This window comes from Pelobates fuscus, chromosome 9 (genome assembly GCF_036172605.1).
Source record: "Pelobates fuscus isolate aPelFus1 chromosome 9, aPelFus1.pri, whole genome shotgun sequence".
Lineage (NCBI taxonomy): Eukaryota > Metazoa > Chordata > Amphibia > Anura > Pelobatidae > Pelobates > Pelobates fuscus.
Genome location: NC_086325.1, coordinates 146,968,644 through 146,994,323, shown reverse-complemented (window position 1 = coordinate 146,994,323; position 25,680 = coordinate 146,968,644). Strand labels below are relative to the sequence as shown.

Here is a 25,680-nt window from a genome sequence, read left to right as displayed (position 1 = left end):
GACTGCGCGAGGTGAAGCCTGTTCCCATCAACCGTCATGGGGAGATTTGGGGGGGGCATTTTTTTTTTTTGTCAGTTCATCTTTTTTGGGGGGAATCATAAATTCTAATCTATTGTCATGTAAGGGGGTAGAAAGGGCAGTGAGCTAACCCAAAAAAGGGGGCTTATCATGCCATTTTGTGTTTTGAATTGATAGGGTTAAACTATCGTAGATATAACAACATAACACCTGTGCCAAATTCTCTTTGTTTTAAATCCCAGACAGCTGTTTGTTTTGGCTAGTTGAGATAACACCTTTTAAGGAGACGCGTTTGTTTCTTAGTACATACGAGCCAGATGACAACAGTTATATTTTCGCTGTTTTTTTTTTGCATCGCAGCTGAGTCCACATGTACTTCTATGGTAAAAACATCTTTTCTCCAGACAGTCAATTTAAGGATTGAGTGCTGGGTTCAATAAAAGTCAAACACACAGTGTTTATATATTCAAAGCTAGCTGTCAGAGGGGTTCATTTTTTAACTCTCTCTATCCAGGTGTTACAAGCACAGGGATTTTGTTCACGCTGTATAAATACAGGGTTAAAAATGGTCAATTGTCAAAAATTCTAAGTGATCTTCAGAAATTAGGGCAGAGTGCATATAGTTGACTTGTAGAACTTTGCCTCAAATATAAAAGGACCACTATAGGCACCCAGACCACTTCAGCTTAATGAAGTGGTCTGGGTGCCAGGTCCATCTAGGGTTAACCCTGCAGCTGAAAACATAGAAGTTTCAGGGAAACTGCTATGTTTCACAAAGGGTCAATCCAGCCTCTAGTGGCTGTCTCATTAACAGCTGCTAGAGGCGCTTCCATGCTGATTTTCACAGTGAGAAGACGCCAGCGTCCATAGAAAAGCATTGAGAAATGCTTTCCTATGGACTTACTGAATGCCTGCGCGGCTCTTGCCGCGCATGCGCATTCAGATGATGACGTCGGAAGAAGGAGGAGAGTCCCCGGCGTCGAGGGAGCCCGGCGCTGGAGAAAGGTAAGCATTTAACCCCTTCCTCCCCCTAGAGTCCGGCGGGAGTGGGACCCTGAGGGTGGGGGGGACCTATTAACACTATAGTGCCAGGAAAACGAGTTTGTTTTCCTGGCACTATAGTGGTCCTTTAAATTCATTTGAATTCTAACAGACTCCTAACAGACTCGTTTTGGCTGGACAGTCCCTATTTCAGAACCTGTCCTACCATCCTGACTTCACTCCCTTTTGTACTGTCCCCAGTAAGCGTAGAGCCAGTGGATCATTAGATGGGCTCAGCAATGCACAGGGCAATGCAGTGATCGCCAAAACAATGCCAGGGGCATAAGCACTATTATAATTATTATTTTATTATTTATATAGCGCCATCAGATTCCGTAGCGCTGTACAATGGGTGGACTAACAGACATGTAATTGTAACGAGACAACTGCACTATCAAGAACACTTAGGGGTTAGGCAGCGCCCAGGACTTCCAGGCACCATAACAACCTCATTGAGATAAAATTGATATGGTGCTCAAAGTTGTCCTTTTAAGGTTGTTTCTGTCCACTTGCTTGTTATAATCTATTTTTTTTATTTTATTTATGTTTTTGGTTTGTTTGTGCAGCTCTTATATAGCTGTGGGAAATTTTAATTGAAAGATAAAATAGAACAGCTATAACAATGAGTTATGTGATGGAGTAAATGGGGACTGAAGTGCATTAACAATAACAGGAGACTTTTTATAATTATTTTTACAGGAAGTTTTGTGGTTACGTGATATGGTCTTCCAACAGAAGTTGGTGCAAGCTGTACCTCTTGAGATCAGCATGAAATTGCTGTGTGTAGGAAATATGATACGTTATAAAGTCTGGTCTTTTTAAGATATATTATGGGGGAAATAGATCTGTCAGTTGGTCTGTAGTCAAGTTATTTGGCTCTTTGTTTAAGCTGTTCTAGGCTTGAAATCGGACGTTATAGCATGTAGAGAAGTAGAATCAACTGGTCCCTTTAGAAGGGCACTTAAAACACCATAGACACTGCAGATTGTTTGGATTGATACCTCCCAATAGTCTCAGATTCAGTAGGACAGTCTAAAAAATTGACTCCTGTCCCTGGTCAGTTCCCTGGTGACCCACATCTGTGAAGACTAGGGAACTGCCCCAGTAATCAGAGCACAAGTGATTCTGTGCAAAGTGCTCTCAAAACACTCAGTATGACATGCGTCTCTTTTAACCAGACCTTTTTGGACCTTCAAAGGTTACAATTCAGTTGTCAGTTCACCACAACTGACGGTTTAAGTGAATAACACCCCAAAATAAGAAATGGCTCCTATGGTATTTTATGATATTTAAAATCCAATTGTAAACACGGCTTCATGGAACAGTACCGGGCAATTCTCATTTTTTGCCATCCGATCCGGTCAGGGGTGATAGGAGTTGCCATCCAACCTCCATTTCAGTATCTTGTAATCACTTTTCAGAACAGAACACTTAAAAAAAAAAACCTGTACCCCTGTCTTAACGGCTGTGTCTCCCACTACATCCTTAAACCACAGTGTGGCAGTAGAATAGCGAAAGCAGACTCTGCAAACTCCAGACAGCCTTCCAGATATCCCAGGGATAGATATCCGTATATATCCATAGCCATCCATTATTTTATTATTTATATAGCGCCATCACATTCCGTAGCGCTGTACAATGGGATCCATTCTCTAATAATCAAAGTCCCTCATAAACATGACGCATGGTATTATACTCCTAGTAACTTTCTCTCCAGTCCAAAGACATCTCTTCTGGCTGCGGATTCAATCTCCCTTTTACATTGAACTTGGCATAAATCATAAACTATGTATGTTCGAGTATCATGTATATTGTGTTTATATATTATGCAGTTATTTGCTATAAGTAAATTATACAAACACACTTTAGTGGCACAGGAGGGAAACAGGATCCAGAGTGACAAAAGTCCGACTGAAGTGAGCCTACAGTCCTAGCTAGGGATATCAAAAGTAACCACGTTCTTCTAATTATCAACTGTCATCTGACAAGGCCCATAAGTCTTTAGATTGTAAGCTTTATGCAAAGACCTATGGGTTTGTTATCATAAGTTTAATTCACCTGGCTGACTTAAACTCAGCTTTTTTTTGTATCTGTTTTTGTTTGAAGAACTCTGAAGAAGTGATGATTCCTGTTTGGTACCCCAGCTGTTGAGGTCTGTGTTTGCCCACAAGGTTTAACCATCCGTTTAGCCAAATGTGGCTGGCTGTAAAAAATGGGCATTATCCATAACGCCAAGAGTGCCAAAGATCAGCCAGCCTGGGGTAAAGTTGTATGTAAGACAGAGAATAATGTGGCGCTTCATACAATTTTTCTTGACCTATGGCACAGGGCTGAAAATGATCTCCCATTGAATTTTATGCCTATGCCCTCATTTTGCATAAGTGTCACCTTTTCAGATGAAGTCCCCCTGCAGGTGAACACGTTTTCTGTATATCTATGTTCCCTAGAAAGCAAAACATGTGCTGCTTCCTTCAGATATTCTTTAATTAAGTTTGTAATATTCGAATTCGATCTTTAAAGAGAGTTATTCCTGGTAATCTTAACATTAGCTCATTTCCCATTAGTCCTGCGTTGTTTGCAAAACCAAATAAATGGCAATCGAGATGTGTTAACCGAGTAACATAAAACCACACAACTATAAATGGTGTGAATAAGAACTTCTAGACTTTCAGTAGAAATAGTTGTGTTGCTACAGATTACAAACTGAGAAGCCTGTGTATGTGTTAGTGCTTTGGAGCTCTGTGATGCACTCTATGAGTCTCTGTGAGTTTTATTGCTTTGGAGCTCTGTGTTACACTCACCATCTCTGCACATTACTATGAGTTCCACGTCTGTGGAGCTCTGTGATACACTCAACACAATGCTGTGAGTTCTATCGCTGGGGAGCTCTGTGATACATACATTCACAAAACTCAGCACAATATTGTGAGTTTTATTGCTGGGGAGCTCTGTGATGTACTACACACCGCTGTGTGCCTATTGCTATTTTTCAGAGTAAAACATGAGAGATTTAAGGTCACATAAAAATAAGTATCTTGGTTGAAAAATTAAAATCTAATTGTGGAATATGGTATTTATAGCTTTGCCTGTGACATGGGGACTTTGGTGTAGTGCCAATTATGCACGATCTCGCTCACAGTCAGGGCCCCCTACCTGTTGTATTGGTCTATTTAGATTGTACTGTCTTTTTCCAAATTGTACAGCTCTGCGGAATAGGTTGGCGCTTTATAAATGCTATTAATATATAAATATAAATAAAATTGCTAGAAAGTTTTTTTATAAAGTACCTTATACTCCCCCATCCCCTCACATTGTGTCTTATCGCGCAGGACAGATTAATGTCAGTCCTGGTGCTTTAACCCCTTTAAGGACACATGACATGTGTGACATGTCATGATTCCCTTTTATTCCAGAAGTTTGGTCCTTACGGGGTTAAGATCCCTCTCCTTTCTACACACAGAATTCTTGTGGGTATTCCTTGGCTACAGAATATAAGACTGTGAGTCACCGTGTTTGTTTGCTCTGGGAGGAAGACACTGCGCTCTGTATGCCAGTAACAAAACTCAGTATCATTGTACAGCACACAATGACATCGACATGTTTCTTACCCGCACTCTGTTTTCTGTTATTAACTTGTGTGGAGTCTGTGGTTTTCTTTCAAATGTCTGATTCATAATGTCCTCTTAATCTGTTCTTAAACTTCCAAATGAAACAAGGCCTGCTACCTATTATGTCCCAGGTATGGATGTAAGAATTTAAACCACCCCGACGTCTGCTAATAGTTGCCAGAAGGACCCTGGCAAATTTTCTTTGAAACCATACGTAGAACATTCAATAAAAGAGGAACTAGAAACGATACGGAAAAATTCCAGGGGAATCTTCAAAACAATGAATATATATTATAAAAGGGAATTATGGCTTCACTACAAAGAAACTAACTATAAAAGCAAAAAATAACTGCAACCCTGTGCTAAGGTTTCTAAGATATCAATCACAGAAAAAAAAATATCATGGTTATTCGCTAGAGAATTGTAAGTGAATATAAAATTTAAGGCCAAAGTAGCAGAAACAGCTAATTTAGAAAATTATTCCATTTTGACTACTTTGACCTTAAATTTATAATTCACTTTGAATTCACGGTTATTGAATAACCCTGTTGTCAAGCAGAACACTTTATACACAGGTGAGAAAAATTACGAATAAAACCTAGTTGGATAAGTCAGACACAGAAATTAAAGGTTGAGTCCCCAATATTACTGGAGAACGGCCCGCAGTTTTATCCGGAAACATTACACATGCAACTAGAATTCAGGGGTAGGAAACTTTCGGCACTCAGGATGTTGTGGACTACATCCCCCATAATGCTCTAAAAAAACCCATAATGCTGGCAAAGCATCATGGGAGGTGTAGTCCAAAGCATCTGGAGTGCCGAAGGTTGCCTGTGCCTGCGTGACTAGATAGCCATCCAGTGATTCTGGACGCTGATCGAATTTGCATGGGTGCAGTCTGGCTGAGGAGGATTATGGGAGTTGCAGATTATCAACAGATGGATCTATGGTTGGCAACTTAAGGTGTTGTGCTTACAGTGTTATGCAGTGAAAAGACATGAATTTCAACATTTCAACCGCCGCAAGAGAATATCAGGTAGAAATCTGTGTAAGTTCAACCGCTGGAAAATTGCAAGAAAACAGCTTTGGTGGAGCGTGTCGGGAATGGAAGCTGTATCTTAATGCCAGCTACAAAATAAGTCGCTAAACAAATGAGAGTAGACACTGCAAGTGACCTGAAATGATCAGAAATAGCATACCTACCAAGTGTCCCTATGTAGGAGGGACAGTCCCTATTTTGGTCCCAAATCCCACTGTCTCTATTTTCTATCCCTATGTCCCTTTTATCTAAAATCTCTCTATTGTTGGAATGTCTGAGCGTATCACAGAGCTCCACAGCAATAATACTTCCAGTGTTGTGTCTTTAAACTACAATAAATGTGTTTAGAAACCAGTCTGTGTAAATGAGACACATTATTATTGTTCTAAATGAAGGTTTATTTACATGAAGTGTTATAAGCAAGTCACGTAAAATTTCTCATATTAGCCCCGCCCATGGCCACACCCCCACTCACACCCCTAAAATTAAAGTGTCCCTCTTTGTCCATTTGAAATGTTGGGACGTATGGAATAGAAAAGTCACACGTAACATTCAGTGTGTTTCTTTGTTGCCTATTTTATTGAAAAAGGCTGTAAAAAAGTTTTTTAGATGTATTTTATAGGCCAATAGTGTTATAAATACGTTTTTGATTTGCGTTGAGCTGTCGAACTAGTCTACATACACACAAACAGACTTCTTTTGGGCACAATAAACAGATGCTTTGCAATTCCTCTATTGGCTAACGCATTGAGGCAAACAGATAGCCAAGTACTTAAACTACACCATGGTCAGCCGCTCAACACTGTATCAAACACTGAAAGGAAACTTTGTTAATCGTAAGAATGTCAAGAGCACTACAAATGTCTGTGCCATACTGTTCCCACTGTTCCACCAATCCTTAATTGGCTTTCTGAGTATTTAGGAGTTTAAATTGCTTAATAACAAGATTATTATACTGTATTGGGTATATAGAGCAGGGATCTCAATCTCTACACCCCATGTATTGATGGGCTACAACTCCCAACTCAAAGCGAATTTAGAATTTAAGGCCAGAGTAGTTGAATGGAAAGCATAGCTTTTGACCTTAAATATGAAATTCACCTTGAATGAAACCGTGAATTTCCCTGTTTAAGTTGTAGTTCAGCACATACATTCAAAGCTGCACCAAAACCGGATGTAATTCTGATGTAAACTGTGCAAAAGCAGCATGTAAGGTGCGTGTAAACTGCCTGTGGATAGGTGGGAATAGGTCCTTAGTTAGGTGAAGCACCACCGAACACCAGTGTCTTTTCATTTTCTAGAATATATGTTTTTTCAATAAAAAAAACAGTTTGTATCATTGATCTCTCTGTTGTGTTCTTCTTTTAAAACAAAAGATGTCAATTAGTTCGGACAACTGTATGAGTTTCTAAACTTAAACCTCGGTATTCAGGTTTAACTGCCGTGTTGGCACTTTGAGGAAAAAAAAGTTGGTTTGTATTGCGGTTTGGGCACTCGGGCTCAAAAAGGTTCGCCATCACTGATTTAGACCAATAAATAGGGACTGTCCCTCCTAAACTGGGACACTTGGGAAGTATGCATGTATTCCATTCAAATAATGACCATAACCACACTGCACCTGCAACATACAAGAGTTTATTCACAAGACAGCAAATTTGTAGTAAACTGAAAAATAAATTGTGAATTTCAGGCTACAATACCCGAGCTGTGACTTTAGATATAGTGAAGGAATTTTGAGAATCAGGACTTAAAGGGTCTGTGTCCCCCTCCCCTGTCCCCCCAATCCCCCAGTGGATAAAGGTTTAAAAACCATTTTAACACTTACCTCTTTCCAGCACAAGTAACGCTTGGTGCTGGATCCATCTCCTCCCCCAGTGATGTCACGCCAATGGGTGATCCTAATGCACGTGCACAGAAAGCACAGCGTGCATTAGATCATTGCTTCAATGCTTTCCTACGGGGATTTTAAAGATGATTTACCTCCTCTTGCAAAGCGTGAGGACGCGCAGCGACATTTCACAGAGTTATTTACAGAATTAAACTCAGCGAAACTGCAGAAAGAGGCCGTCCTAACCATGCAATGTAAACGCTGCAGTGTCTCCAAAATGGTTTACATTGCATGGTTAAGGGGACAGGGATTGTTCAATGAGATGAACTGGTTTGTGTGCCTATAGCGTCCCTTTAATGCCAACAAATTGGCAATTCAGTTTTTAGCCCCCTACAATTGCTGTTTAGATCCCAAGATGTTGTAGAACTACAACTCCCATCACTGGCGTACATACCGTGGGTCTGTGTGTGTCTGTCAGTAAATGTGTGTGTCTGTTAGCTAGTGTGTATGCGTCTGTTCGTGAGAGTGCGTGTGTGTAGTTAAAACCCCTTCAGCCCTTACCTTTTTCCAGCGCCGGGCTCCCTTGGCGCTGGGGATCTCTCAGCCCCGATCCGCCTCTCAGCTCCGATTGCGCAAGCGCGCCAAGAGCCGCACACGCATACAAACCGCCAATAGGAAAGCATTACTCAATGCTTTCCTATGGACGTCCAGCGGAATTGCGGAAGCGCCTTTAGCGGCTGTGAGTGAGACAGCTACTAGAGGCTGGATTAGGGGGACCTGGCACCCAGACCACTTCATTGAGCTGAAGTGATCTGAGTGCCTATAGTGGTCCTTTAAGTTTATCTGCATGCACTGGCAGCACACTGCGGTCACAGCCCTGCGACCAGGTGCCCGCCGCCATGTGTAACGTCACTGGCCCGGGCAGAGAAAGCTCCGGGGGAGGCCACGGTTCAATTTTCGCACCGGGGGCCCCACCGGGACGCCACTGACTCCCATGACGCTTTGCATGCCTTTACAATGCCTTTAGAATGACAAAGCATCTGGGGATCTACCTTTTGGGAACCCCTGCTCTATATAGTACACTTACCTCACTCAAACAATACTTCACTTACATCACATACAGCATACACCACTTAACACCATGGCAGCCCATCATATACTGAATTAACACACATTATAGACACACAGTTACATAGTTACATACAATACATTGTGTACAATGCTCACAAGCTCTACCCATTAACAAATAACTCTACAAAATTGTAAATTCCAAATACCAGGCCTTGTCTCAGTGATGACACATAAATGAATCAGTGGGATTTGAGGCAGGATATCCTCCAAACATGCAGCATGTGTTTTACATAGCAAGGTCCTGTATCTATAGTATTATATGTGATTTAAATGCTTCTACAGCTATCAAATTCTACACACACAAAAAATTAAGTCACGTTGGATTATTACTATACCTGTCAAGTGTCCCTATGTAGGAGGGACAGTCCCTATTTTGGTTTTAAATCCCTCTGTCCCTCTTTTCTCTCCTAATGTCCCTCTATCTAGGAGCTTCAAATTGTTGGTGTGCCTGAGTGTATAACAGAGCTCCACAGCAATAATACTCCCAGTAATGTGTCTGAGTGTATAACAGAGCTCCACAGCAATAATACTCCCAGTAATGTGTCTGAGTGTATGACAGAGCTCCACAGCAATAATACTCCCAGTAATGTGACTAAGTGTATAACAGAGCTCCACAGTAATAATACTCCCAGTACTGTGTCTGAGTGTATAACAGAGCTCCACAGCAATAATACTCCCAGTAATGTGTCTGAGTGTATGACAGAGCTCCACAGCAATAATACTCCCAGTAATGTGACTAAGTGTATAACAGAGCTTCACAGCAATAATACTCCCAGTAATGTGTCTGAGTGTATAACAGAGCTCCACAGCAATAATACTCCCAGTAATGTGTCTGAGTGTATAACAGAGCTCCACAGCAATAATACTCCCAGTAATGTGTCTGAGTGTATAACAGAGCTCCACTGCAATAGTACTCCCAGTAATGTGTCTGAGTGTATAACAGAGCTCCACAGCAATAATACTCCCAGTAATGTGTCTGAGTGTATAACAGAGCCCCACAGCAATAATACTCCCAGTAATGTGTCTGAGTGTATAACAGAGCTCCACAGCAATAATACTCCCAGTAATGTGTCTGAGTGTATAACAGAGCTCCACTGCAATAGTACTCCCAGTAATGTGTCTGAGTGTATAACAGAGCTCCACAGCAATAATACTCCCAGTAATGTGTCTGAGTGTATGACAGAGCTCCACAGCAATAATACTCCCAGTAATGTGTCTGAGTGTATAACAGAGCTCCACAGCAATAATACTCCCAGTAATGTGTCTGAGTGTATGACAGAGCTCCACAGCAATAATACTCCCAGTAATGTGTCTGAGTGTATGCCCCACAGCAATAATACTCCCAGTAATGTGTCTGAGTGTATAACAGAGCCCCACAGCAATAATACTCCCAGTAATGTGTCTGAGTGTATAACAGAGCTCCACAGCAATAATACCCCCAGTAATGTGTCTGAGTGTATAACAGAGCTCCACAGCAATAATACCCCCAGTAATGTGTCTGAGTGTATAACAGAGCTCCACAGCAATAATACCCCCAGTAATGTGTCTGAGTGTATAACAGAGCTCCACAGCAATAATACTCCCAGTAATGTGTCTTAGTGTATAACAGAGCTCCACAGCAATAATACTCCCAGTAATGTGTCTGAGTGTATAACAGAGCCCCACAGCAATAATACTCCCAGTAATGTGTCTAAGTGTATAACAGAGCTCCACAGCAATAATACCCCCAGTAATGTGTCTGAGTGTATAACAGAGCTCCACAGCAATAGTACGCCCAGTAATGTGTCTGAGTGGATAACAGAGCTCCACAGCAATAATACTCCCAGTAATGTGTCTTAGTGTATAACAGAGCTCCACAGCAATAATACTCCCAGTAATGTGTCTGAGTGTATAGCAGAGCTCCACAGCAATAATACTCCCAGTAATGTGTCTGAGTGTATAACAGAGCTCCACAGCAATAATACTCCCAGTAATGTGTCTGAGTGTATAACAGAGCTCCACAGTAATAATACTCCCAGTAATGTGTCTGAGTGTATAACAGAGCTCCACAGCAATAATACTCGCAGTAATGTGTCTTAGTGTATAACAGAGCTCCACAGCAATAATACTCCCAGTAATGTGTGAGTGTATAACAGAGCTCCACAGCAATAATAGTCCCAGTAATGTGTGAGTGTATAACAGAGCTCCACAGCAATAATACTCCCAGTAATGTGTCTGAGTGTATAACAGAGCTCCACAGCAATAATACTCCCAGTAATGTGTCTGAGTGTATAACAGAGCTCCACAGCAATAATACTCCCAGTAATGTGTCTGAGTGTATAACAGAGCTCCACAGCAATAATACTCCCAGTAATGTGTCTGAGTGTATAACAGAGCCCCACAGCAATAATACTCCCAGTAATGTGTCTGAGTGTATAACAGAGCCCCACAGCAATAATACTCCCAGTAATGTGTCTGAGTGTATAACAGAGCTCCACAGCAATAATACTCCCAGTAATGTGTCTGAGTGTATAACAGAGCTCCACAGCAATAATACTCCCAGTAATGTGTCTGAGTGTATAACAGAGCTCCACAGCAATAATACTCCCAGTAATGTGTCTGAGTGTATAACAGAGCCCCACAGCAATAATACTCCCAGTAATGTGTCTGAGTGTATAACAGAGCCCCACAGCAATAATACTCCCAGTAATGTGTCTGAGTGTATAACAGAGCCCCACAGCAATAATACTCCCAGTAATGTGTCTGAGTGTATAACAGAGCTCCACAGCAATAATACTCCCAGTAATTTGTCTGAGTGTATAACAGAGCTCCACAGCAATAATACTCCCAGTAATTTGGCTGAGTGTATAACAGAGCTCCACAGCAATAATACTCCCAGTAATGTGTCTGAGTGTATAACGGAGCCCCACAGCAATAATACTCCCAGTAATGTGTATGGGTGTATAACAGAGCTCCACAGCAATAATACTCCCAGTAATGTGTGTGAGTGTATAACAGAGCTCCACAGCAATAATACTCCCAGTAATGTGTCTGAGTGTATAACAGAGCTCCACAGCAATAATACTCCCAGTAATGTGTCTGAGTGTATAACAGAGCTCCACAGCAATAATACTCCCAGTAATGTGTCTGAGTGTATAACAGAGCTCCACAGCAATAATACTCCCAGTAATGTGTCTGAGTGTATAACAGAGCTCCACAGCAATAATACTCCCAGTAATGTGTCTGAGTGTATAACAGAGCACCACAGCAATAATACTCCCAGTAATGTGTCTGAGTGTATAACAGAGCCCCACAGCAATAATACTCCCAGTAATGTGTCTGAGTGTATAACAGAGCCCCACAGCAATAATACTCCCAGTAATGTGTCTGAGTGTATAACAGAGCTCCACAGCAATAATACTCCCAGTAATTTGTCTGAGTGTATAACAGAGCTCCACAGCAATAATACTCCCAGTAATTTGTCTGAGTGTATAACAGAGCTCCACAGCAATAATACTCCCAGTAATGTGTCTGAGTGTATAACGGAGCCCCACAGCAATAATACTCCCAGTAATGTGTATGGGTGTATAACAGAGCTCCACAGCAATAATACTCCCAGTAATGTGTGTGAGTGTATAACAGAGCTCCACAGCAATAATACTCCCAGTAATGTGTCTGAGTGTATAACAGAGCTCCACAGCAATAATACTCCCAGTAATGTGTCTGAGTGTATAACAGAGCTCCACAGCAATAATACTCCCAGTAATGTGTCTTTAAACTACAATAAATGTAGCTAGTCTTCATCACAGTAATAATACTTTGATATCCACTCAGTCCATCTAACATGTGAAATTCCTGAAACTAGTTTTACTTAAGTCACTTTTTCACTACTTTGCCCCACATTTTATGTATTTTCTGTATTTTTCACTATTACATAAAACCTGTACCGGAAATCCTGAAACAATTTAGAATTGTTCCTTCACTTTCCTTCTGTTTGTTTTTGCAGGGAGAAAACATCACACAAAGAGTTTCACACACACCAAGTCCGTGTCCAGATCATGTAATATTACAAGTAAGACTGGATTTCCAAGTTGTCTACCATAGATACAAGGATGAGCATAAATAAATATAACACAATAGGAAACGAAACATCGTTTCCAGAGTTCACACTAAAAATGTGTTTGTAGTGAATAAGAATATCATGAGGTTACAACACCTTAATTACAGTCTCCTGAAACACACCGTATATTGAATGAAAGAAAAACTCCAGGGACTATAACCACTGCAGAGATGGTGCAAGGAGTGTCCTGGCGTCATCACGGGGTAAGATGCCAAAGCTTGCTGCCGCCAGGTGCTTGTGCCATGTCTAGTCAAGTTTGAGAGCCAGATATACTTTGCTCTACATAACAATCTGGCTTCTCCTACTTGAAAAGACCCATATCTCCCCAGTGTCCCTATTTAGGAGGGACAGTCCCTATTTTGGGCCCAGATTCCTCGTTCTCCCTTTTCTCTCCTAATGCCACTCTTTTGATTGAGTTCAGTATTCTTCTTTTGTTGTTCTTGTTTTAAATTACATTTAGTAAGTCACAAAAAAATTTCTCGGCACAGCCCTGCCCCTTGCCAGACCCTCACTCGGAAAAATGAAAGTGTATTTTCTTTGTCCATTTGTAATGTTTTACATTTGAGACCGAAAAAACAGAACTCAGTTCTACTTTGGCCTTAAATTTGACATTACTTTTGAATCCGCCCTTTAGTGAGCAACTCCACAACTGTTTCAAAAGCTTGTAAGAAGTAGATTCAGTATATGAACACGTCAAGCACAGCATGGTCATTTGAAACACTAATATACAACATGTCAAAGTGTCTAAAATCATCAAACACACACATTTCAACATGTCTGGGACCGACTCACATTATACAGGAACATGTCACACACAGCAGGAGAGCATCAAACAGCAAAATACTGAACGTCAGACACTACAAGAGTACTAAAGGCATGCAGGCACACTTTGCGCGAAGTCAATGATGATGAGATACATTAATGTAAAAAAATGGTTTTACAATTTCAGACACAAAAATGGAAGAACACTAGTGAAAATGCACTACGCAGGGCTGTATTTGCCATCAGCCTTATGCCTAGCACAAAATATAGATAAAATTACTATCAGGGTTATTCGATATATTGGGACTCGTTCGGGATTCAAAGTGAATTTTCAAATTTTAAGTCAAACTAAAACAATAGCTGACTTAGAGGAGATTTTTTTTTTGTCTGGTTATTTCGGCTTGAACTTTGACATTTTTTACTTTTTAAACATTTTGAATAGATTTTGAAACAATTTGCCATTTAGTGAATAACTCTGTTGGACATTGGCCGCTATTTTGAAAAGTAAAAACAACAGATTTGAGAATGCATAAAAATACGTTTCTTGGATGAAAAAGTAAGTATCTAATTGTGCAATTTGAATTCTCCTCTGGGAGAAAACCAACTAAAGTGGATTGACATTGGTATAACCCTAGGACACTCATGGCACCATAACCCCTACAAAACCATGCAGTGCTTATAGTGCTTGGAGTGGTCCTTTAATGTACAGCTTCCATTATACCACAACGTGTAATATTTTAGGCTAGAAATTACTTTGGATTAAAAGTGTGCAGAGTTATTGAATAGATCCATAGAGGGCTGGACTAGAAGGGAACAAAAACTAATGCACAAAGTAACCCTAGCTGCGAGAAGAGCTATTGCACACACATGGCTGCAACCAGATACACCACACACAGCGAGTGTCATAGCAAGAATTCGGGAAGTACGCTTAATGGACGACCTGACGGCAAGGATCAGAGGGACCACAGAGGCTTTCAGGAAGCTATGGGAGCCGTGGGATGATAGCCCACTAAGCTCTTAGAGACTCGGGGGGACTTCGGGGGGTCGCTGATGTCCCCCCCTTTTTTCCCCCCTCGGTCGCTTGCCCCGTGGTCCCCCGCGTCCCCCTCGTTTCGTCCTTAGGTGCCCCGCCGAATACTTCGAATCTTCGTTTTTCCATCTCTTCTTTCTACTCTTTCTGTCTTCGCTGTTCTTTCTATATATGTCATTTTCCTCTCTTTCTTTATCTACTCAAACCTTCCTTCCTTTTCCTACCACATATGCCTTGATTAGAACACCGCCCAGTCATCTACAGGAATAAAAGCAGGACAATATAGCTAATGAGATCTCTAACCGACAACAATAGGTAATGAGCCTGGTAAGGTACCCTGGGGTCCAATTTACTCGGCAGAATGGTTATAGCTAACCAAGAATCTAGGTTACGGCGGGGACGCTCTGTCTGACAAATGCACAGCCATATTCGATAGGCCACGAAAAGTTATATACAATATTATGCAAGGGACAGGTGGCAGGGTGTGCGTCTTGGCTTTCCAGACAGGCAATACTGCCGTATATCACAAACATAAAGAGAGCACCTTGGTTAAAGGAGAAGGTATGTGGGTACCGCAAAAACTGTATTGACGTGCGGAGACTGCGAACCAGTCCTACTGTAACTACTGTATTACGGATGATCAGAGCTGTATTGACCAATGCAAATGTTTATACTGTTTATGTTCAACAAAACTGAAATGTGCACATACGCAATGCCTGTCATACGTTTGCTGTTGTAATATGTTACATGCTACAGGATATATTTGTATGAGCTTTGATGGCTCACGAGTTTTTGCAATGCACAAACCAAAATAAAGAATTAAAAAAAAAAAAAAGTGAGTAGGGTTAGTGGTTACAAAATATATATATATATTTTTTTAAATGTGCTATAGGACGATTGACGTGCTATAACCTAACCTCCATAATATCACTGTTTGTCTATACCCTTATTCTGAATAAATATGAGAAAAATATGTTGGCATTTTTTTTTGGTGACCCCAAACTAGATAGATGATCCAGCCTTGGGCCAAACCAATGTTTTCCCATATTACAGTATAGTCTAGTGAGCGTTCGCAGCAAAATGCCGCACTGCATCAATTACATGGTCTCTCTATGAGACCATCTGCAAAAGGCCAGTGGTTTCAGTTGCAGAGATAAAAAGACAGGGGCCTGGAACTCAGACCACTGCATTGAGGTGAAGTTGGGTACCTATAGTGTCCCTCTAAGCATTAAAGGACACCTACCAATATTTCAAATGGCCAAAGAGAGACAATTTCATTTTAGGCAATGAGGCTAGAGGTGTGACCAAGAGGCAGATTATTCTGGGAGATTTTAGGTGACGTCATGGCCTGGATAGGTGCTTTTATTTTGGTTAAAATTAAGTTTTTATTGAGACTCAAAGAATAAAGAACAAAATATGTCCAAATAAAAGAAAATATATAGAATCATTTCAAAACACATTTTTTGTTTGTTTGTTTATTTGTTTGTTTCATGTCCAATATTCAAGTCATGCAGAACCCAATGTTCAATACGGACAGATTAAGAGGAGATCACTTTATACATGTCAATAAAACAGTCTAAATTTTCCAAAAATTCCAAAAAGACAAGAAAAATCCTCCCACACAAATACTCTTTAAAAGCTAATAGCACGCAGACTGTGTATGATGCTCAGGCTTCAAGATAATTGCTGAAAAATATGAGTGCCAACTACATTTCCTGCTGGAAAAAATGCTGACCTCATTACTTTGACGGAACGCGCAAGAGGTCAGGGCAGGGTGCAGCCAGAACATGGAATTTGCAGGAGGAACAAGGATGGTGAAATCTGTTCTCCGAACCCAGAGGAGAAGAAACAACTATTTAAAGCTTCCATGCGATGGTTGCTAGGCAGTTGTTGTTTTTTTTTTTACAAAGTTGTAGAAATTTAGCGATGTATTCACTAAAAATTTTAAACTGTAGTGAATCGAAAGCCAAATTGCAAAGTTTAGACTAAAATAGTGAAGGTGAGACTATACCAGTTGTTATGGGAACCAGCATTTAACAGTAGGAGCGAGTATCTCGATGCAGGTTAATGTAACACTGCAACACAAGATATTCCATAACCTTTTTCCCCCCCTCCCTATTAGGACCTGTTTTGACATTGAGCTCTTTGTCAAATTTTGCCATGTCTTAAAGGGACACTCCACTGACGATGTATAACATTTTAAAAAAAAAAACACTGTTTGGTATATATACATCAAATGAAAACGTGTATGTATTTAATTATGCAATTTTTCGTTAGTGGTATATCTAAAACAGCTTGCAAAAAATGCAGTTCTCTTGTCTGCTGCCTTTGCAAGCCCTCCCCTTCTAACTCCGCCCAGATTTTCTGTGGCTGTCCAATCACAGACTTCCAATGTAGCTCAATGAGAAGTCTTTGCAAGGCAGGTGCTCTGGGCAATTGCTGCTTCTTGAGTTTAGCTCCACTTAGTTAACCGAACCAGGAAATAACAGGACACATTAAAGTGTTATTCCAAGCACCATGGCCACTTCAGTGATTTGAAGTGGTTATGGTGCTTGGAGTCTGTATGAGTCTAACCTTTTTCTGCTGTAGGTGTGACTCCTCCTTCAGCAGAGTCACTGGGGTGTCGTTAGCTAATGTCAGTTCTGTGCGGTCAGCTCATGCTCTCATCCAAGAAATAGTGACGGGATTGTTCTCTGACTTCTGCAACTCTTTTACGAGACATGTTTTATTTCAATTGAGCAATGGCTCCCTATTCTCAAAGAACACCGTAACCACCAAAAACTTCCAGTATGGCAATGTAAAGTAGAGCCGTTTCGGGGAAACTGCAATGATTACCTTTGGCAATGAACACGCCTCTCGTGTCAGCCACTAGAGACTCTCCCTCATTGAAGACCTTCACAAATTGAAGGTCCTCACATTGAGCTTCATCATTCACAGCATGATGATTCCATAGTGAATGCTTCTCATGGTCAAGCACTGGATCCTATGCTTCTCTATGAGAAGCATCTGAATAACAGAGATGGATCATGATTGCTGCGCATGCGCCATAGGTCCCCAGGCACCGAATTGGACCAAGATAACCTGTCAAACTGATCTCGCCATGAGCAGGTGGAGGTCAAAAGGAGACTGTCTCTGCACTACATTACAGGTGATTTTTAACAGCTATAATATATTTATTTTTAACTTGAGTGTTCCTAAAATTGATTGTTATCCCCTCAAAAAAAAGCACCCAGCCCATCATTATATGTAATATAATGTAATATGTTATATGTAATATATACAACTGAATTGTGTGCTATAAATAACCAAAAAATATAAACATTGTACTGTGAGCCGTGTTCCCTCCCTAGCTGCGATCATTCAATGTAGTTTTTTTATAACATATTTTGTTAAGTTTGAAATCATTAGTATCACTTAGATTACAATTCTATACAACCAAGAACATCAAATAGTTCTATGCAAATGTAAAACAAATACAACAATCCGTGAGTAACTGGTCTATTTGCAACATGCAAATTGGTTATTTGAGTGAAGGTAACTAGTGTACACCAAATTCCGAGACTAACATTGCATTGCCAATTCATACTCCTCGTCTTAAAGGAAGTTTTCCCCTTACCAAGTTTTTAATTTGTTTTGTTTTTTTAACCTCTGTATTTAACAAATATGTACTTATTGGGTGTGGAAACTAGAAGTAAATGCAGAAATCTACACATCGGTATTCTGCAACTGGGCGCCTCCATCTTAGCTCCCTGTCAGTTTTGGTTGTATGTACACTGTGGACTATCTGCCGCACGGGTCTAATTTTTTCTTTGCCTCTACCTCACCCTATATATAGTGATCTTAGCTCCCTGCCAGTCATGTTTACAAGCTCTGCCCTTTGCACCTGGCAGTCAGCACAGAGAGAGCATACAGAGAAGAGGTGAAATGAAACAATGTTTCTATTCCTCCTGCTCATTTGGTTTGTATGCCTTGGCTGTGCCTTGACCGAACCGGATTGTGATGTCACTTGCTACATATCTGAAATACATTTAGAAGAAAACAGAGCATCTCATGGGAAAAAAAAGGTTAACACGAGTTCTAGGTTCGTAGAAATATAATGTTATATTCAGTAATGTAAGTTACAAAGAAGGACAGATCCCCTATATATGGAGACAGCTGTGGAACAACAAGGATTACTAAATCCATTCTGTATTCCTGAACACATTACTTCAGTGTGCTGTCAGTACAGAATTGCTGCATCTGAGTGCCAGCGTACAATATTGTTACGTTTGTAAAAAAAAAAAGCATTGTTTAATAAAAAAGAAATTAAAAACTAACATTCTGTAGTATGTAGAGAAAGAAATCAATCAATCAATCAATCATTATCTCTAATGTGATTCCCTTATTGATTAGTTGATAAATTTCCAGCAGAATATAAATTCTCCAAACAGCAGCACAACATTTCTTGTACTTTCTATAACATATTGAACTGATATTTTTCCAGTAAATATTCACAGATCTGGTGGCTCAATTAATGGCTCATGTTTTGTAAACTAAATTCCCCATAATCCTTAGTGTGAACAAGGATCATGACTTAAATATGTGATAAAGAGCCAATGAGTGAGATTTGCAAAGAACCCAAGTGTGATAGAGCTGAATGAGGCATTGTATGTGAAAATACTGGCTCCTGGCCACAAAATTAACACACAAATAACACAACTTGTCCTCAAGGCAGCAGCCACATAGAGGTTATGGCGAATCATGGATTGAATTGATTTACACTCAGGAGCCCCCATTAGCTCTCAGAGTTATGTTTCCTGTGTGATAAGGCTATATGCCTCATAGGGTTCTTCCCAAAACAACACAATTCAGTAATTCCCTTCAACGCCAGAGGGAAGTGTAATGCATGCTTTTAGTGCAACTGTTTGCAAGTCCAAAGCTGATAGTGAAGAGGTTAAACTGAATACCATTCACTTTCCCATTACCCTCTCATGGCCAGAAGAAGGTTCACTGACATTAATAGCAATTGTTAAACACATTTCCCATGATGCTTAGTTTTCAGGCTGCCTGGTATTCATGGGAATTGGGAAATATGAATCACAGATATCTGGGGTGTTTGCCAATTGTGGCCATCATTGAGCTAGTGAGATTTAAAAAAAAAAAAAAAAATGCATGAGAAAGCCATAGAAAATTACTGATTTTTTTCTTTTTTATTTTATTTGTACAAAAAAAGAAAAATCTGAACTTTTTAAAAATATGTTCTTCCATTCTGTGTTTAATAAATGTACAATCTTTCTGTTTGTCTTTAGTAATTTTGTAGAAGTCACTTAAAGGCTTGTGATGTATACACTGTTTATGTATTCAATCAGCACACATTTTATTTGTAGATTTTGTTTATAAAAGGAAATGTCACTGGCTTGTGCAGAGAGGGGGACAGGCTGAACACACCCACACCATACAGCTATTGTACTTTGATAAATACAGTCATGTTTTCCTGTCCTTAATAAGCAACTGTCAGTGTTAGAATCCAGTGTAGCCAACAGACAGCTGAATGCTAAATCTGCCTAGGGCTCCAAAGTTTGACAACCATACACTGCTATGTATCAGGTGATGGAGAGGATGGGGAATGGATCAAGCTCTGTGATGGATATTATTGGCACTGCAGGTATATGGGAACTACATATCCCATCATGCTCAGCTAGAGAGACAGCTGAACATACTGGGATTTATATTTTAATCTCACCTGCATTGTCATGGTTAGTTGATCATAATTTTTAATCAGCTTAGCATTACAGGCAGAAAGTAAAAGTTTAGCTTGTTAAAAATCCCTTTTTACAGTACAGAATGCCAGGTGACAGGGATTAAAGGGACATTCTAGGCTGTGGCTGACTCCTATCTGTGATGCATTATATAAACAATGTGAGAACTGGTTGTTCTGTGCTGCTTTAAATGGCAATCTGCAGAGATCAGCTTCACTGTAACATGATGTAGCTAATTCCACACGGTATTTGATTTCTATCCTGATTTCTATGAGGTGATACCAGTCTCTTATAGCAAATTACAGCAAAGCTGCAGATAGTGAATCAGATTGCGCCAGGAGCGCTAAATAGCAAAGTAACAGCTTTAAATACACACACACTGTGCACACTAAAACCACACACACCGTGACTGCACACTCTATACAACACACATTCATCACTTACATTATATACATGGTAACACAATAATTGCAACATTGTACAAAGGACATATGTTAAATTGTACATACATTACACACATTGTACATACATGACATACATTATGTTACATTGCATATACATTACATACATTGCGTTACATTGTACATACATTGTACATACATTAACATACATTACGTTACATTGTACATACATTGCACATACATTAACATACATTACGTTACATTGTACATACATTGTACATACATTAACATACATTGCGTTACATTGTACATACATTGTACATACATTAACATACATTACGTTACATTGTACATACATTACATACACCATAACCACACGAAGTCACTACCCACACTGAACCACACTAACCGCACACATACTCTACTTACATAGTGTAACCACACACTACACACCCAATAACTACACACACTCACTGCACACATACTGTAACCACACTCACATTATACACGCCCAATAACTACACACACTCACTGCACACATACTGTAACCACACTCACATTATACACGCCCAATAACTACACACACTCACTGCACACATACTGTAACCACACTCACATTATACACACCCAATAACTACACACACTTACACTACAGACCCCCAATAACTACACTTACACTACACACACACACACACACATTATACACATCCAATAACAACACACTACACACACAGCAGCACGTACTCTGCCTTGATCCAGGTAACTGTCCAGCATTAAGGAGCTGACAACGACACGTCCATCCCTTTCTCTGTCACACAGCCCTGCAGGGTCACTGTCACCATTGTCACACAGCTCTGCGGGTCCCCGTCACCCAACTTCAACACAATATCCTAACCATACAATCACAGATGGGTGTGTCTGCTGTATGGCATTTAGCAATGGGGTAACTGAATCACATCCCCGTGCTCTCTCTTCAATACTTAATTCTTCCCCTGCAAAACTTTGTCAATGGAAACAAACCAAACACACCGAGTATACTGTTCACTCAGCACAGCACAGGGGGCAGTGATATACTCCTAGTACAGTGACTGAGAACACAAAGAGATCTGATTATTAATACCTTTAGGATTAAGAATAATCTAAGAGTATCTCTGTGTTTTACACAGTGATCAGAGTGACAGCTGTTTCTATCCAGTGATCACCTCATTGCACTGACTCACAGAGAGTACATGGTAGAGTACATGATACATTGTATATCCCTCTTACAGTTGTAGAAGAATGATGATCACCCAAGTTCTATCTGCTCTCCAGAACACAGAGTAAAGAGATACTGTATCCAGCACAGCCTGCTGGGATATACAGCAAGTCCCTGCTACAGCCTGGGCTGTGGGAGAACATGCAGGCATGACAAGATGATCTAAGACTTACCTTTCCTTCAGCAAGTTCCTTGTAAAGCCAGGCAGACAGTGCTGTGTGCTGTGTGTGCTGCTCTGCTCAGCTCTGTACAGGGGGGAATGCCTCCCAATTGCCCTGTCAATGGAATGACACCCCCTTGATCTTTACTCTCTCTCTCTGAGATTGAGAAAGCCTTAATTGGTAAAATAGCAAAGTTAAGAAGAGGGGGGGAGTTTATGGCAGCCTGTAGTTTTGTTGGGAACCCCGCCTCCCCCCCCCCCCCCCTTTTAGCTGTGGGATGAGGTCAGCCTTCATTTTCTCAGAAGCCTGAATTTCTGCACAGCCTCAAGGCAAAAAAAGGGATGCTTGCTCCCAAGGAATTTAACCCCTTCAGCCCAGGAGCTTGGAGGAGCTTAGGGCATGCAGAACTAAGTGGCCACACCCCAGCTGTGTAGGTGAGGCATGCTTATAGTGTTGGGAGTAGCAGTATAATGCAGGGAGACAGTGACACAGGGGGGACAGTGACATGCTGTGTGACAGAGGAGGACAGTGACATGCTGGGGCAGGGTGGCACCTGGGAATTGGCCATACTCAGATAGGAAAGTTGGTATGGTTTGACCATAAAGTGCCCTCTCTTTACAGCCAGAGGCATGGCTATTAAAATGAACAGCTATTGCAGAATCTGTAGGGCAGGGATGGTCATAATGTATATATCCAGCTGTGGTAGACAGCTTTATAATGCTTTGGAAGACTAATGTGGCAAAGCATCATGGGAGTTGTAGTCTTATTATGTGCACCCAAAGTTTGTTGAGGGAGACTGATAATTAGCTGGTGCCAAGGCTTTAGGGACAGGGACCAAGAGTTGTTCCATTTAAGAAGTAAAAAAAAAAATGTATTAAATGCCCAGTTGACATTGATGTTAGTTTGTCTTGGCTTTCTCATGGCTCCCAGGGGTGCATTTAAGGGACTGTCTAGGGAAAGCAAAATATGCCACTGAATTATGAGATCAGGATTCTAGAGCTTGATGGCTGGCCAATCGGGTCTGCTACCTTGGTGGACCACGATGCACCGCATTAACGGGGGTCATTCTTTGCTTTTACAGCACTGGTCTATGCTGTTATCACATAATGGAACAGAAAGGTCCTAAAACACTCACTGAGCATCATGTAGTTCCAAAACATCTCGGGGACATTCAAACTATGAAACTGGACTTTGTTTTTAAGTTCTATCAGTGTCTGGATTTTGAGATATAGCCTCCAATTTAGATTCCATGTAGACCTGATTCAAACTAGTCTGGTTGTAACCAACATTTAAAATCAGGAACCGAGTGATGGAAATACTAAACTGAACACTCACATACACTGATAATTAGACAAAATTGTCCGCTGCTTAATTAATTGATAAAGAAAATTATTTTGGTTATTAAAGGAAGACCCTAACATTAAAAATAAAGCTATTTCAAGCGTTAGAGTGATGCTTTTTCCTTTTACACGACTGCCACGTTGATATAAAATAGGAAAAAAAAGTTAAAATACAATTAAATATAACTTTTACCTGCAAATAACCACCAGGACATTCCCCGCCTCTGATGAAGTCACCATTTCTGATGACTTTTGTCCAATCCAATTGCTCCTCTGCCAATCCAGTGCTTCTCCTAGAGAAATATTATATCCATTGCTTCTCAATGATAAGCATTGGATGTGTACTAGTGATACAGAATGGGAAGACCTTCAAAAATGTTTGGCCCTAAAGAAGAAACCTTTCTAGTGTTTAGCATCTTTGCACCAATACAACTACATTAAGATTTGGCGTTTTTTTAGACTTGTGCATTCAGTTTAAAAAAAAATTATGATTTGACCAAATTTTTTGCCAATCAGCAGGTTGTCTGAATTCCGTAACTCTGAATCACCATTCGACCGAATCACGTAACAACTGAAATGACAAATGGACGAGCTGGTTAGTTTGTTTCATGATTCTGTCTATGGCACCAATAAAAACCATAACGGATGGTTAGGTGGCAGCCATTAAATTAAATTCTAAATAATATACATAAATAATAACTAATAAAGATACAAACCAGACATCAACTCTTAAAACATGCAACTGTATGCTCAAAAGTAACCAAACACTCAAAATCCAAATATTGACTGAATTTTAATGGTAAAATACCATTCCTTTCATTTAAAAGTTGGTCGACCGAATTCCACATAGAATTAGCCTCAATATACAGCCATTCACAGAGTCTCGGCCGCCAGGATCTGACGTTGCCTGTCCTGTTGGCCTTTACGAGGCCTGGTGGCCTTCAGCGCTGTGCATCACGAGGAGCGACTATCTGTGCCTGCCACAGGTAATAGAAGCCAACCAAGAAGTTTCTTGGTATGACAGTGGGCCAATCTGGTCCTGCACGGAATGACCAGCAGAAGAGGGGAGCTCTCTGCACCCAAACACAAAGAATATGAGAACTCTGAGAATGGACAAAAGGTTAGAGATACTCAGTAGTTGCTCTTCGGTAAATCCCTGCTCAGGTCTCAAAATAGTTTTTGCTCACTTGTGCCATTACAGAGAGAACCTTATCCAAAACATCTCATACCGGTCCCACCACAAGTCCAGAACCGGAATGCTGGCAAGTTCCATCTACATAAAGGATACAGCAACCCCAGGCGATCATTTTTGGCTTCATCAGCCAGGTGTTGCTGATACTCCTGTAGGGTCCACATCTGGACCACCCTTTTAACTTGGGGAGAGACAAGTTAATGCATCTCTCTGCACCCCCCTATCACTTGTTACCTGGACTTTGTGCCCCCTGGGCCAGTGCACCCTATTGTAAAAAAAAAACTATTTGCCCTTTGATCGCTTGCACTGACAAAGCACAATTATTGCAGATTCACTAGCAGAAAAGCAATCGAATTTATGCAAAACCTGTGCATTTTATGTGGCATTTGCATGTTATAATTACTGATTATAAAGCAGATTGTACCAAATGAGATGTGCTATTTCAGATTCCATAGGACTGGACTATGTGAATATGGAAATTTCAAATTCAGTTAATTAAAGCAACTTTTGCTGATTTTAGAGAATAAATCTATGAGTGTTTGCATGCCTTGCACTTAGAGGCTCTGCGCATTGCGGTACAGGAAGATTTGACTGCGTGATTGAATGGTCCAAAAATTCTGGCCCCTTTGGAACCATTGAACTGACATTACGACAGTTTGTACATACTGAAAACCGCATACACACCATGTTAAAACCTTAAAAAGAATGTCCAATTTAAGATATATATCTATCTCCAAATGCCCCCCCCCCCCCCTCTTCCTTCCAAGTATCATGTTCTGAGCCAAGACAATTAGAATGCGGGAGGTAAAGTACATTAAAAATAGACAGCAGCGTTATGTGGGTCGGGAAAAAACTGGGTATTAAGTCAGGGAGGGTTGGCAGTTGACATTGGAATTGCCCTATACGGGATACCCTGGAAGGGTGGGCTAATACGATTAACAATGCTGCCAGAAAACAAAAAGGGGTATATACACGAAACATCAACAGAGCTATTTACTAAGGTCCAATATTTTGTAAATTCTAAACTGAATGGAAAC

General features: G+C 40.6%; 1 protein-coding gene across 4 annotated transcripts in view; it reads right to left on the bottom strand.

Moving 5' to 3' along the window:
• FLNA (filamin A) overlaps positions 1-22,282 on the bottom strand; it is an 83,506-nt gene extending 61,224 nt beyond the window's left edge. For all 4 annotated transcript variants that reach the window (XM_063432679.1, XM_063432681.1, XM_063432680.1 and 1 more), the window contains exon 1: positions 22,124-22,282. The gene's annotated coding sequence lies outside the window, so the exon portion shown is untranslated. The remainder of the gene's footprint in view (positions 1-22,123) is intronic.
• Between the last annotated feature and the right edge of the window lie 3,398 nt (positions 22,283-25,680).